The sequence below is a fragment of the Passer domesticus genome, chromosome 7, assembly GCF_036417665.1.
Source record: "Passer domesticus isolate bPasDom1 chromosome 7, bPasDom1.hap1, whole genome shotgun sequence".
Taxonomy (NCBI): Eukaryota; Metazoa; Chordata; class Aves; order Passeriformes; family Passeridae; genus Passer; species Passer domesticus.
In genome coordinates this window covers 31,870,670-31,887,186 of record NC_087480.1, presented here as the reverse complement: position 1 = coordinate 31,887,186, position 16,517 = coordinate 31,870,670, and positions in this window count along the sequence as shown.

Genomic DNA, 16,517 nt, shown 5'->3' with positions numbered 1-16,517 from the left:
GGCCTGGAGAATCTGATGGTGCCATTGTCCCTTTTCCTGCCAGGTCACTGCAGCAATTCTGGATTTTCTTCCTGCATCCGTGTAGGCTGTTACAGCATCCGACAGGGGTTTCTGTGACCTTTTTGGGCATTGAATCCAACCCCATTGCCCTACCCAATTCAACGGTATATTGGGGATATCATCAGTGGCAATCACACTTCCGGCTCCCAACAGTGCCTCTTGTAATTCCATACTGTTTATCAGGTACCAGGTCAATGTATCTTTCTTCATTGGTACCCGTATCTGATCAGGCTCCTTTCCCATGATCTGTAGTGTCCGTTCACGACCCTTCTTGAGCAACTCAGCCAAAATTTCAATTTTTTGAAGAAGGGTTTTATGCTGTTGAAGTGGAGGAGATATCCATTCCAAGGCCCACACCTCCCCCGTTTTTCTGTTTTGCTGAGTAAGTGCACCTAGTAAGTATTTAGTTCCACACCAAACTGTCAGCTGTATAGGGAGGTTAAGGTCTTGTCTCCGGACAGTGCCCTGTGTCACACAGTCCAATATCTGTCTGTCTTCTTTGCTTGTTGAATGGTCAACGTTTCTCTTGCTCTTGATAAAGTTTCACATTCTTCATTGAAATCCATCTGGACTTTGCACCTGTTAAAACACAAACAAATCCCACGTCCCCGCAGGAAGGAAGAATTTTCTCAAAATCTTAGAGGTGAAGAATGGGTCCTGGTTTCATTTTGCAATGTTACATAGAGAAATGTTAAGATAAGAGTAATTAGGAATAAATTCAGATAATACACACAATCAACAACACATACAAAATCAGAAAATTACCAAACACTACAACACTGAACTCTTATCCCAGAGTCTGCGACAGCTGATAAACCTTAAAATGACAGAGAATTGGAGAAATCATGTCCGGATTCATGTTTCTCCAAATCACCTCTGAAAATGGCTCAGCCGTCATAGATGGTCAAATTGCCAAGTCAAAAGGACTTGAAAACTATTTGATGCAGAAAACATCTGGGTTGATTGTCAATCACTCCATCCAAATAGAGCTAGAGCTTGGCCAGAGCCCGAACTCTAATTGGTGAGTGTCACTTAACATACTTTTTAAACAGGACTTTTAAAAACAATCCTTATAAACAAAAAACTTTAGGGTTACAAACCAATTAAATTATCAAACAATTGAATCCTTCTGAAGTTTCTGTCAAGACAGAGATTTTCCAAACACAGCAAACTTCTTGAATTCTCTGCTGGAGTATTCCTGTAATAATAATTAAAAGAACTACAAAACTGGCAATTTGGATAAAAACCCTCAAAAACATCTAAATAGTTAGGAAATAAAAGACAGGATTCTGAAGAGACACGTGTCTTGCAGGTGATCACACAAAAAAAATAGAAAAACACATGAAAGCCGGCTGCAAACACCACAACAACACACCAACAACAACTCTCATCACAAAAATCTGAAAACTCCCTAACAAGAAGTTCTTGAAGGGGTTAAGACAACCTTCCCAAAGTATTCATCTAGTATTAACAACAATCACTATCTATCAGCATTACTTACAAAAACTGAAAATAACAAAGGTTATAAACTTAATATAAATAATTCTTAAAACTTTGAATCATTGGGGAATCGACTGATGACCCCACAACAGGGTCTGATTGACCTTTCCCAAATGCTTTGTCTTCCAAGACACCTTGGGTAATTAAATCTTTACTAATACTTTCATCTTTACACGACATTTTGTTTCCCTGGGAATAATTTTTTACAATAGAAGCAGTTCCCTTTTTTTTTTTTTTTTTTTTTTTTTTTTTTTTTTTTTTAATGAATTAAGCTGGCATTTTGTTATACTGAGATTTCTTACTGATTGACAACAATCATTAACTGAAAGATAACAGGCTGGTAAGGCTGGACAGTTTGCATAGATATTTTAAAACAAAACTGAGAAAGATGACAGATAATTTCAAACACAAATAATTCCACTTAAAATAAGGACAGTACAAAAACAATTAGCACATTTACATCCATTTATCTAATGCCATCTCTTAATGAATAGAAGAGAGCAAAGACTATAAAGACCATAGTATACAGAAATATTACAGTTTAAATCTTCTCACATGTAGTCTAAAAAGAAACTAGGAAGTTTATTTAGATTTTGTTCCCTTAAAAGGTTGTTCCTGCCTCAGGTAAGGGAAAGGCAATGAAGTCATCAAACTTTAAGCAATCAAACCCAAATACTCTAACACTTTTAAAAAAGCAAACACATTTACAAAAAAAACCCCAAAAAACTGGTAAACAAACTGTAAAGCCTGTGGAACAGTTGGGTAAAATGCCCCGTATAACATCTGGATGAAGCACTGTGTGAATTTTCAGAAGTTTTTCATCCTGATCTTGAAGAAAATTCCTGACCTGTTTTTTCTCAGACACTTGTTTGAATTGTTGCGATGGGCTGGCTGCTGTGGTTGCTAGGCAGCTGTGACAGGGCGGTGTTTTGAGGAATGTCAGCCCGCGCCCATCTCCGCCTGCTCCAGCAGAGCCTCAGTCTGTGCTATCCCGGGGGTGCGGAAAGGAACGCTCTCGCCCGGACCCGCACAGCCCCGGTCTCCTTTGGGCTCCGCTCCGCCTGGGTCTCCACTCGGGCTGGTTCCCTCTGGCTCTGCGCCAACACCCACAGCCAGCGGGAGCATGTCCCACACCGCTGGTGCTTTTGTGCGCTTGCAAAAAGTGAAAAAGCCCTCCCAGCTCCAGCTTTCGGGTTTCGCGTTACTGGTGCGCGTCCGCCGCCGCTATCACTGGCACTGCGCTTGTCGCTGCCGTGTATTCGGCTCCCGCGTCTCGCCTTGTCTGGCCCGGCCCTGGCTGGCACTTCCCTCGCGATCTGTGCGCTTTCCCCACGGACAGCTGCCGTGCGAGTTTTTGTCACCGTGCGTGTCACTGGACCCGCGGTGCGCGTGCCCGCCGCCGGCACCGAGCACGCCACCACTGCCACACGCGTTCTCGCCGCCGCGTCTGCCCCGGGCTCTCCCGCGGCCCCTGTTGCCCTCCTGGTCCCGAACTTACGCCACTCTGTTAATTCATGTACTGTATAAGGATTTTGAGAAACTCCTTGTGCACACCCGTAAGCTAACAACTGTGGGAGCTCTTTCTGCAAGTCTATGTCCTTAACCTGACGCTTTTTTAAAAAGCAAGTAAATAAATAATATGCTGCTTGCCTTTCCATTTCCATTTCCATTTCCATTTCCATTTCCATTTTTGAGAACGTCGACGTTTTTGCAGCCCTTCAAGGTCTCGGCAGCACGTATCGGCCGGGCTCTTCTATAAGGTCACCCAGGGCGCGGCACTTTTCGCTTTTTCAGCAGTGCTTATTCGCCGTCCTTGCTGCTGTAGGACCCGAACTCGTTCACCGATCCACCGTGGTTGCCGTTACCGATTTAACGTCCGGGGTCACCATTTGTGGTAATCGGCGGAAGAAATGCAGCACTCAATATGAGTGATCAGCAAATCTCAAAACTTTATTGATAGGCACATACATTTATATTGGTGTTAATGAGGCTAATACATATTGCAAAAGGCGAGCTCATTATTGGTTAGTTACTTATCAGCTAACTACGCCTACCTTATCATTCTTGAGGCTACTATGCTGCAGCTGTTTACATATTTTCTTCATGTTTCTAACTAACGATCCTCTCCCACATCCTGATGTTGCACCAAGGGCACAGTGCCCTTGCCAGGTTTGGACACTGACTGCTGACTCCTATACCCATCTCCTTCATCCCTAACTAACAGTATTATGTCAGTGTGACCTTTGTTAGCTAGCCAGCTGTTCACAAAATCCTCCACAGCTGAAGGCAGAGGGCTCCACCACACCCTCCCCCTCAGTCTCTGTTCTCTCTACTCTGCTTCTCCTCGCGGCCTTATCATTCTTGGCTTACGGCCAACCGCCTCCCCCAAGGTGCAGGCTCTGCATTATCGGAAGAAATTGGTTTCGCCCGTGGCTATGTAAGAGAACAGTCCAGCCAAAGCCACCCCAATCATCTCCTCCATCTAGGGCACTGTCATCTGCTGGCATTTCTTCACTCACTCAACCCTTTTCTTCTTTCCCATCCTCCATCCCCTCTCAATCCTCGGCTGGGGAGGATCAGTGTTTTTACAGCTTCCATTGTTTCAGTACCAAAAGAGTTAAAAGCTCAGCCCAGTCTGCCTGTGGCTGGGCACCTTGCCCCCCACCCCCCCTTCTCCTCCTGGCTGTGGTGCCAGCAGGAGATATCAAATTCCAAGCCAGCACAGTCTCTATCACTCTCTCCCGGAGGGGGGGCTGCCCAAACATCCCAGGTCTCCTCCACCCCTTCACCTTGCAGGGCTCCGGCCTCCCTCCCCACAGGCCGCATGGCCTCCCCTGCCCCACCCAGACGCAGCTGGGCAGGGGAGGAGGTCAGACTCACTCACCGGCCGGCCGGACTCCAAAGAGGGAATTCTCTGGGAATGCTCTGCTTTTTACGCCTGTGTTTTCTCAGAGGCGTATCCAAATACCCAGTGGCCACACCAGGTGCCAATTTCAAATCTGGCCACTGATTGGTTTGATCTCAACTTTTTCCAGAAACTCACTTCCGGACCGAACCACGACGTGTGGTAATAAAAACAAGTGGGTCCTGTACCCCTGGAGGTATGACAAGAATTTTGTTAAGTGTCCCTTCTTGTGGTAGGAAAAACACGTGGGTCTTGTGTCCCCAGAGGTGGGGCCTGACTTCTGCTGTTTATACTTTCCTGAAGACTTCCCTGTGTTCATGGCTGCCTGTGTTTCTTTTACTGCTGTTATCAAAATCTTTGCTTTTATCTTTTGCTTTTCCTCATCCCTCCTTACATGCACTTTTTGCACTTCCCTCAACAATTCCTGTAGCCTCCTATCCTGCCAATCTTCTGATTTTTTCCAGTTTCTTCCTGATGTCCCCCCAGGACTTAGCTACAAATTGTGCTTTCAAAAGGACCTGCCCTGCTGCAGTATGGGTGTCGCATGTCTCGGTTAGATGGTGACAGGGGGCACGACAGAGTCCCCTCCTTTTGAGCTTCGCTGAATCCCAGCTAATAGTGGAAGGCGCAGCGTGGAAAAAAAAGAGCAGCAGCACGGGTCCTGGGGTGGAACTGGGGTAATTTTATTTGATGGCAAAACTCCCCATCCCCAGCATCCCTGGACCCCAAACTGAGGGCAGACAATACCTTATAAATGGGGGGGCAGGTCTTGGGAGGATACAATCTTTAACTAATCAGGAGAACTAAGGGTGAAAAACAAGGTGGGGAATACAATGTATAAACCAATAAAGAATTTCAAGGGAGGAGAACACCTTCAGTGAACTAATGGGGTTTGGGAAAATACAAAACTGACAGGAAAGTTTCTAGGGGGAAGGCAGGTTTGGGGAGGGATTAACGTTTAATAGAAGGAGTAAGGAAGGTTCTGGGGAAAGGGCAGGGACAGGAGGGGTTAACAACTGGGAAGGGCGGGGGTTTAAAGCTCGGCAGGGAGCAGCTAGGTAACAAACATAAACCAACACTTAACTAAACTAAATAAAAATAAGGGAGCAAGTCTAGTTTTAGAAACGTAAGATACAAAATGGGAAACCTGTGCTGTTCTAAAGGCAAAAAAAGGACAGCATAAGGAAATTACAAAATTACAAATCAAACAGTGAACATACTAATAAAACAAAAAAAAACCCCACACCACTACAATGAGGGTCTATGCCTGAGTATAACTTCAAATCTTTTCTTAGTATCTCTAACCATTCTGCCAGGGATTCATCCTTCTCTTGATGCTCACTTACAGCTTTTCTATATCTTGCCCCCTGGGCACTGCTTCTTGGACTCCTCGGATAATCATCCACCGGAGATCACTTATATTCTGCCTATGTCCCACCTCTTGATTATTCCAATTTGGATCTTGCATAGGCCATTTCTGATCCCCCCTCTCCTGTCCCTGATGTTCTCCATCCCAAACCCTCATTCCTGAATGTCTAATCACTTCTCTTCCACTGTAAACAAAATTCCTAGGATAGACTGCAGGTCCACCCAGGTGTATATATTCAGCCCCAAGAACTGATCTAATCTCTCTGCCACTCCAATAGCATCCTCTAACAGCTTGCCCACCTCCTTCTTAAATTCTCTAACATCCCTGGTGTTCAGGGGAGCACTCACATAACCAATAGGTCCCTGTCCTGGTGCTGGATTTGCCATCAGAACCTCTCTGAGAGGGTATAATCGATCTTCCCATTCTTCTTCCCTCTCTCCCTTGTCACTTTCTTCTCCCCATCCCCTCCTACCTCTAGTTCTGTGTGCTACTGGCTCCTCCTGAATAGGGGGTGCATTTGCATTTACAGAGGACCTTCAGAGACTTGGGGCTGAACGGGCTGGTTAAGTTGTCTGTAAGGAGGTGGGAGGTGATTTAATCTCATGGCGCTTGTCTGTCCTTTTTGGCTGCTTACCCTAGTTTGTAAAGGATACAAGGGATAACCCTCACTTTCCTGCCTTTGGACAATAAGTTCACCCTTCCCCCGGGGAAGCCACAGGGCAACATAGTCACTCTCTTCCTGATTAAAAGGGTCCTTTGAATTTACATACAGATTTAGATCCTGACAAATCCAATTTTCAAACGATCTGAACTTTGGCCGATATAAGTTACCTTTCTGGATAATTTCCTTTGTCCATTTAAACATACAGTAATTTATCATTTTCTGCTTGTTTTTTCCTCTTCAGAATTCCCATGCATCCCAAAAATCGTAACATTATAGCCAGTGGCCTGTACTGAGGAATGCTCCCTTCCTGAGAACCTCCTTCTTCGTTCCCAGGTATCCTGAGTTCTCACAAATTACCCTCACAATTCACAGCCCCTGGGTCTGAGGACTTACTCTTCCTCTTGCCGGGGTTGGCTGTCAGTTGTCTCTGCCCCAGCACAGGAAAAGGTGGTTCTGGGCAGGCCGCACTCTCGAAGAAGGAGTCTGGACTCTGGCTTTTGGTCTTCAGTTGAGTTTATTGTTCCTTATCTACCAAGTTTTTCTGTCTGTCCAGCCGAGGTCTGATCAGCAAGACAGCCAAGGGCACTCTCCCCCGCCCACGGGGCGGTTGTCTCTTTTATAGTGAAAACTACGTATTAGATATTTACCTTTAATTTCCAATACTTTCTGCCCTTGTTGGCAAGTGCACCTTCTCTATGAACCAATCCACACATGCCAACATCATCCTGAATATGGATGCCAGGGAGAAGAAAGAAGAAGGACAGGACACGCCCAAATTCCTCCATCTTGGGACTCCTGATCCATGCACAGAATTCTAGACTCCCCTGTACAACATATAAAAACACCCCTGTACAGTGCATGATAATTCGAATTTTATCAAGTGAACATCATCCCCTCACCATTCAGACTTGAAATTCTCTCATTTCCTCACATTCAGGTGTCATTTCTTTAGAAGGATCAAAGTCAAGCCACCAGGTACTTTTGGCAACATTCCAGGACCTCCGAGCCCCCCAAGGTTTGTCTCGGTAGCTCTGGACATCCGGAGTGATGTACTGAGTTCCCACACCTCTGACCCATTTTTGGTGGCAAGAAACCAAGTTCCCAATCTTGGTTTTCTTTGCTCGCTTTGTGGTTCAACTCCCTCACTTAATGTTATTCTCTTACACTATCTCATCTCTTGCCAACTACTTGCCTCACACTTAATCTAATCTCCCTCTCAATCTGTTTTCTCTGACTATGTCCTTTTGGCCACTTCCCCTCACAATCCCTCTTAGTCTCGTACTAAAGTAGCCAACTATTTTCCTTTCAAGGAAAGTTGAACCTGACTCAATTGCTCTCTTCCTTAGTCACCCCACTGAGCAGTCAGATCTCTCCCATCTTGAGAATCTTCCCATGGGTTCTCGGACCAGGACCCTCCCTGCCAGTCCTTCTCAGGGATCCTCACTGTTTCTCCCCTTTCACTTCCCTCCTTTCCCGGCCGGTGTCCTTGCAGAGAGCTGAAAACATGGTACTGGGAGGTCTGCACTCGCTTTGGGGGTCCAGGCCCTGTCTCAAATACGCCACACACACACACACACACACACACACACACACGCGCGCGCGCATGCACACACACACAAGCATATAGCTTCCCCTCTCCTGCCCAACCCGTGGTTACTCACACAGTCCGCTTTTCTACACGGTTTTTGTGCACAAGACTTTTTACAGACACTTTTACCTTTAGCTGGCACTCCTGAGGGAGCCTTTTCACATGCTTCCTACCACTAGCTTATTTTCCTTATGCTTTATCGTAATTGCAACTCCTTCTCCAAGAAAGCCCGGTCTAACCTTGGGACCACCTTAAAGACTGGTGGAGAGCTCCTTCCTGAGACTAGTCGCCCTTCCCTCAGGCTGGAGTTCCCAGGTTTCAGCACCAAATTGTTATGAATGAAGTTCTATATGTCTAATTTAATAAACAAAATTGAATTCAGCAGCAATTTTAATTGAGCAGCAATTTTACATAAAATTAATGCAATCAAGTGTATAAAATATGATCAAGCATATACAAAAGTTTGGCAGTGATTAATTAAGTATGATTAAGGTTTGCATAAAGCATAAGCAAAACTGACCAGGGTACGGGGGGAGGTTCTCACCCTGCCTCCTGTACAAGAAACAAAGGAATCCAAAACCAGCTTATATGTTTGCATAGCACACTGTATGCTAATACATATTTATCAATATTTTTCTGTAAATCTCCTCCTATTTTCAATTCTTAAAATCCACATCACTATACTGCATAGAGCATGCTCCGCTTGGTGCTAAGGGGTCTTCTGGTTTTTTTGGTGGTCTTTTCAGAGGAAGGCTCACCGTCTTCCTCGCTGCCCCCTGAATAACCTTGCAGGTTGTGCATGTGCATTAAGCTTTGTGTTATGTAAGTGTCCTAGGGTGATGTTATGATGCTTGTATCCCCAATCATGTGTTCTGTTTATGCTGGATATTATTTTCTGTGCCTTCAAGACTGGCTCTGAAGAGCGAATGTTTTGTTTTGGTTTTGTTATCAGCCTGCTCCCCCAGGGCTGGCGGGACATAGAGACGGGGCAGTACATAGTGCAGCTTTTGCTTTGCTCTTGTTCTTGCTTCTGCTTTGCTCCTGCTTTGCTTTTGCTTTTTGCTTCTGCTCGTTAGTTAGTTTAGCTAAGCAGTCCGAAATTTTTTCCCTGGACTGTTTTTCCTTTCCCTTTTTTCGGACCCACTCAAACCTGCTCCGGACTGGGGCCTGGGAAACACCAAGAGTTTGCATCTGCTGGCTGCAGCAGCCATCCCCAGCGCCAGAGGGAGCGACAACAGAGCGACCACTCCCAGGAGAGACTTTCTGAATTTGTCATCCTTTTCAGATCGGTGAAAGTGTTGTCATCTGGTACTGTTCATTTTGTGTGCTGGGGGTGTTTTGCCTCTTAAATAAACGGGTTCTTTACACTTCTCTCCAAGGAATCCTTCCCAAACCAATAGTGGGGAGGGGCCGTGTGGGTTTGCTTTCTGGGGGGGCCCCCTTTTGGAGGTTTTCTCCCAGACTTGCCCTAAACCAGGACAAAATTTGGTGCCCAACCCATGGGGCTCAAGAGAGAGTGGAAAAAACCCTGTTTTGAGTGCATTTTGGTTACCATTACTCTGTGTTGGTATAAAGCAGTTCATAGCCATGTTTTTTGAATTCATAATGTCTCTTGGGGTGAAGGCTTGCATGGATTTCTGGTCCCTAGGTTTCTTTGAGATCTTAATACCTCTATGGTCCCTAGGTTTATTTTCTTATCCAGAAATAGCTCTAGTATTGTCCCTAATATGTACAGCAGGGGGCAGTGACCAGAATAGCTATTCTGTTGAGCTTGATGGTAATGCTTTGTAAGAGATTCATAAACATGCTGGGGTCTGTTCCAGGAATGAATGTTTAATGGCTATGGTTATGCACCCAGTTTGTTAGAGGAGGAGCAGGGGATGAGGCTTTTCAGCCCTTGATTTCCTTCTTCTCTGAATCTGTTGCATCACTATTGAAGAATGTTCAGTATTCCCTGAATGTTAAAGAGACCATCTTTCTGGTATTTAATCTGGTAAGCTTTGCAGCTTCTCTAGAATGAGGGCTGAGATTTCTAGATGGGCTGATGAGACCCCTGACCCAGGAGTAGACCAAGGCATGGAAAATCTTGAGTGGTGTGGGATGTGGGCCAAATCCTGAAAGAATTCTCTGACCCTATAGTCTGTGACTTTCCCCATGAACAAATTCAGAACCCAGTTGAGGTGGGGAAATACCTGAAAGAGAAGTACCATAATGACCCTAAGGAGAAAAGGATCATTGCAGTGAGCTGGGCCCTGGCATATGCTTATCGCACACTGCTGGATACTGTAGGGCAGCAGACAGAGGAAGCGGGGCAGGGAGATACATCAAGAGCTATCTCGGTCACTCAGGCTGCAGCCAACACCCCAGGCTCAAAGCCAGCAGCTAAACCAGACAATAAGCCTCAACCAACGGCTGTTGCTGCTAGCACTAGAAGTGGAAAGTGCACAGACAAGACTGATTGACCAGTGGATGATGATGATGATGATGATGATGATGATGATGATGGTGCAGGAGAAGGACCCTCAATGCTTTCTGACATAAAATCAGGAGTCAAAGCAACTGGCACAAGATCAGAAGCCAATATTGAGTCCTTTTCCCTGAAGGACCTTTGTGGCCTAAGGAAGGATTACACCCGACGATCCGATGAATCCACAATTAGTTGGTTAGTCTGTCTTTGGGATGGTGCAGGCAAGGCTACAATTCTGGACAGCACTGAAGTGAGGCATTTGGGATCACTGTCACATGATCCTGTCATCGACCAAGGCATGATGAGGGGGGCTAACCCTCACAGCCTCTGGGCACGGGTCTTGGACAGTGTAGCGCAAAGATACCTGTGTGCCGATGATCTCTACATGCAGCAAACACAGTGGAAGACCACAGAACAAGGGATCCAATGCCTGAGAGAAATGGCAGTGGCAGAGATTATCTTCTCAGATGGCATAACAACTAGGAATCCAGACTTAGTACCATGCACATCTGTGGTGTGACGAAAACTGGTACGACTTGGGCCACATGAATATGCTTCTGCTTTAGCCATAATGAAGCGGGATGACAGGGATGAGACCGTGCTTGATATGGCAAAGAAGCTCCGAGCTTATGCAGATGCTGTGCATGGTCCCACACATGCCAGAATCGCAGCGGTGGAAACACGTCTGCAGAAATTAGAGGACAAGATAGAAGAGAATCATAAGAAGCTCAGAGAGGAGGTTAAAGAAGACCTTCTCCAAATCTCAGCAGTACAAATCAGAGGTTCTGGTACCCAATGCAGATGTTCCCCAGATGGAGAGAGAAGGTACACAATTATACAAGAAGAACACAGCTGAGCTGTGGTTCTTCTTGTATAATTGTGAAGAAAACATGAGGAGATGGGATGGAAAATCTACTGTTTCTCTAGCCTGATGGGTGTGTGAATTAAGGAAGACAGGGCTCAGAGAGGAAGTTCCACCACAAGGAAAGCAGCTCCAGTTGCTCATAGCAGCCAAACTGCCAGGTATGATGATGATGATGACATGTCCGATCCCACTGAAGGAACCTCCAAGACATATGTCCAAGGAAAGAAGGATAACCAGGCTTAGAGGGGTCCTGCCTCTAGCCAGGTAGAGGCTAGGGAAAACTGTGGTTTTTGGACAGTCTGGATTCGTTGGCTTGTCACATCGGAACCACAAGAGTATAAAGTTTAGTTGACACTGGTGCACAGTGCGCATTAATTCCATCAAGACTTGGGGACAGAATCCGTTTCTATTGCTGGTGTGATGGGGATCACAGGATTTCACTTTGGTGGAACCTGATGTGAGCTTGACTGGGAATGAGTGGAAGAAACATCCTATTGTGACTGGCCTACAGGCCCCATGTATTTTGGGCATAGATTATCTGCGAAGTGGGTATTTCAAAGACCCAAAAGAACTGAGGTGGGCATTTGGGATAGCAGCTGTAGTGACAGAAGGCGTCCAGCAATTGAACACCTTGCCTGGACTGTCCGAGAATCCATCTACAGTAGGGCTTCTGAAGGGAGAAGAGCAACAGGTACCAATTGCCACTTCCACAGTGCATCGTCGGCAGTATAGAACCACTTGAGATGCTGTGATGCCCATCCATAAGATGATCCGAGAGCTGGAGAGGCAAAGGGTGGTCATCAAGACCCACTCACCTTTCAACAGCCCCATTTGGACTGTGCGTAAATCTGAAGGAGAATGGAGATTGACGGTGGACTACCGTGCATTGAATGAAGTGACTCCACCACTGAGCGCTGCTGTGCCAGACATATTAGAGCTCCAGTATGAGCCTGAGTCCAAGGCAGCGAAGTGGTATGCCACTATCGATATTGCCACTGCATTTTTCTCCATTCCTCTGGCAGCAGAATGCAGGCCTCAGTTTGCTTTCACCTGGAGGGGAGTGCAGTATACCTGGAACCGACTGCCCCAGGGGTGGAAGCAAAGTCCTGCCATCTGCCATGGACTGATCCAGACTGCACTAGAAAAGGATGAGGCTCCAGAACACCTACAGTATATTGGTGACATTATTGTGTGGGGGAACACAGCCGCAGAAGTGTTTGAGAAAGGAAAGAAAATCATCCAAATCCTCCTGGGAGCTGGTTTCACCAACAAAAAGAGCAAAGTAAAGGGACCAGCTTGTGAGATTCAGTTCCTAGGAGTAAAGTGGCAAGATGGACGGTCAGATTCCTACAGATGTCATCAACAAGATCACAGCTATGTCTCCACCAACCAATAAGAAGGAGACATAAGCTTTCCTAGGTGTCATAGGCTTTTGGAGAATGCATATTCCTGACTACAGTCAAATCAGTACAGTGAGCCCTCTCCACCTGGTCACCCATAAGAGGAACGATTTCCACTGGGGCCCTGAGCAGCAAAAAGCTTTTGCCCAGATCAAGCAGGAGATCGCTCATGCAATAGCCTTTGGCCTGGTCAGGACAGGACCAGAGGTGAAGAACATGCTCTACTCTGCAGCTGGGAACCATGGTTTGTCCTGGATCCTTTGGCAGAAGGTGCCTAGGGAGTCTCAGGGTTGACCACTGGGATTTTGGAGTCTAAGCTACAGAGGGTCTGAATCTGACTACACTCCAACAGAGAAAGAAATCTTGGCTGCCTATGAAGGTGATTGGTACAGAAGCACAGCTCCTCCTGGCACCCCGACTACTGGTGCTGGGATGGATGTTCAAAGGCAAGGTTCCTTCCACCTGCCATGCCACCAGTGCTACATGGAGCAAGTGGATTGCTTTTATCACACAGTGCCACCATATAGGTAAACTGAATCATCCTGGGATTTTGGAGGTAATTACAAATTGGTCCAAAGGTGAAAATTTTGGTGTCACAGATGAAGAACAAGAACCAGTGACACGGGCTGAAGAAGCTCCTCCATATAACCAACTGCCACCAGGGGAAACATCTTTTTACTGACGGTTCCTGTTGCATCATAGGAATGAATCAGAAGTGGAAAGCAGCCATATGGAGCCCCACACGACAGGTCACGGAGGCCACTAAAGGAGAAGGTGGATCAAGCCAACTTGTGGAACTCAAAGCTGTTCAACTGGCTCTGGACATTGCAGAAAGAGACAAGTGTCCAAAGCTCTACCTCTACACTATTTCATGGATGGTAGCCAATGCTCTGTGGGGATGGCTGGAGAGGTGGAAAGAGGCTAACTGGCAGTGTAGAGGAAAACCAATTTGGGCTGCTGAAGAGTGGAAAGACATCACTACCAAGGTAGGGAGGCTACCTGTGAAGGTGCGCCATGTAGATGCCCATGTCCCCAAGAGTAGAGCCAATGAGGAGCACCAAAACAATGGGCAGGTAGACCAGGCTGCAAAGATAGGGGTGTCCAAGATAGACCTAGATTGGGAGCACAAGGGAGAGTTTTTCCTAGCTTGATGGGCCCATGATGCCTCAGGCCATCAGGGTAGAGATGCCACCTATAAGTGGGCACGAGACCTAGGCGTGGATTTAACCATGGACAGTTATGTCTCAGGTTATCCACGACTGTGAGACGTGTGCTGCCATCAAACAGGCCAAACGAGTGAAGCCCCTGTGGTATGGTGGGCGGTGGTCCAAGTACAAGTATGGGGAGCCTGGCAGATTGACTACATCACACTGCCCCAGACACGCCAAGGCAAGCGCTACGTGCTCACAATGGTAGAAGCAACCACAGGATGGTTGGAGACCTACCCTGTGCCTCATGCTACTGCCTGTAACACCATCCTGGGCCTTGAAAAGCAGATCCTTTGGAGGCATGGTACCCCTGAGAGGATTGAGTCAGACAATAGGACTCATTTCAAGAACAGCCTTATCAACACCTAGGCTAGAGAACATGGCATTGAGTTGGTGTACCATATCCCCTACCATGCACCAGCTGCAGGCAAAGTGGAGAGGTACAATGGACTACTAAAAAACCACCTGAAAGCCTTTCAAAAATTGGGAGCAGCATTTAGCAAAGGCCACCTGGTCAGTTAAGACCCGAGGTTCCACCAACCGAGCAGGTCCTGCCCAGTCTCAGTCCCTGAATATAACAGATGGAGATAAAGTCCCAGTGGTACATGTCAGAGGTTTGTTAGGGAAGACCGTATGGATCAATTCTGCCTCGAGTACAGACAAACCCATTCTTGGGGTTGTCTTTGCTCAGGGATCAGGTTGCATGTGGTGGATAATGCAAAGAGATGGAGCAACACGATGTGTACCTCAGGGAGATCTGATTGTGGGGTGAGGATGATATGCAAATATCACTGTTTGTTGGATGTTACTGCCATTGTCTGCACATTAAATCATAGACATGAGATAGAAGGAAATGTGTAAGTGTTGAAGGTCTGAGCAAGTGAAAGATGGAGTTTTGAGAGAGTAAAATGAAACTGGGGAATCCTGCAGCTCTGTGGTATGGGGCCTGGATTCAGTGGTCCGGTGTGGGGATGCGATGGGGCATGATGGGCATAGCTTGTAATTTTTGGGGGGAACAGATGGAAGCATGATATGTGCTAGTATGTTGACAATATGGGGATAAGGGGTGGAAATTTGAGCCCGCACATCTCTGTATTGCCCAGAGGCATTATGTTCCAAAAAAGCCTTATTATTTCATAGATAAGACCACTACCTTAGATTCCATATCTGGAATTGTCCCAACTTTGCTTATCCTAAGGCTGATTTTGCTTTGGGAGTTGCCCCAACTTTGTTCGTCCCAAGGCCACTTCTGTTTTAGGATCTTAACTCAATACTACATTGCTTATCTCAATACTACATCCTGTATCCTGTTTTTCACATATAACATCTGTAAAGGGCCCATCTGCTTTTCCTTTATTAGCAAATATTTTCTAAAATATTCATATAGTTACAATTTAGTTAGCACAAATCATATCATATTATCACAGGGGTATACTGGGGCCAGCTGTGGGAGGCTGGAAGAGACTGGGGGGGTAGGGGGTTATTGTACTGGGAGAGACTGGGGATACCAGGAGGCACACTGTGGGGGGGGACGAATGGGGAGTGGATACTGGCATGTACTGGGAGGAACTGGGGATACTGCTGAGGGGTCCCCTCCATGTGTGCTGTAGTACACACCTCCCCTGGTGGACTCGGATGTCCAGGAACCCCTTCCCCTCCCTCTCCCCGGCACCAAACATCCGGGTACCCCCCTGCCCTTCCTCCCCCGTGGGACTCAGGCGTTGGGAAATATTGACCAACAGGGGGGGCAGGGGAGGGAGGGACACAGAACCACCCGCAGCAGGACAGGGTGGGAACAGCCCTCCCCACCACCCCCTCCTCACTGCCCCCCAGCATATTCCCCAGAATTCCCAGGATTTTATCCCAGATCACTGGCAAACAGTGGTTTCTCCCAGGTTTTAATGTGGGGGCAAAAGCAGTTTTGGGACTTATAAAAATCCGGGTTTTCCGGATCTGAGGCTGTTTGAGGACGATGTCAGTGATAGGGCATGGCCACCCAGGTGAAATGTTAATTTTCCACATCACTGGGTGGGAAGAAAGGCAACATCGAGCGGGACTTTGCGGCAGTTTCCCCCCTTTTCTGGACTTGTTATGCCCATTTTTGAACCCCTTCCCCTCTGTTGTTGGTCTCTTTCCCCAATTTGAGAGGCTGTTTCCCCCTTTTTTACTTGCTTTTCCCTCGTTCTGGAAACTTTTTCCCCCTTGTCCTGGGTTGACTATAAGATGCTTTTATCCCCAATCATCTGTTCTGTTTATGCTGAATAATAAGTTTTGCACCTTTAAGACTTGTTCCAGAGAGCGAAGCAGGGAGGAATAAGCACACAGTTTGTTTTCAGACACTGCTCCACATTCCTGCTCCTGGACTGTGTTGTCTGTGGATGGACAGACAGCAGGACAGAGCTCGCCTTTGTTTTAGTTAGTTTTAGCTAGCTGAGGCAGAGAATTTCCCTGGACTGTGTTTTTTTTCTTTTTCTTGGACCTGTTCAAACCT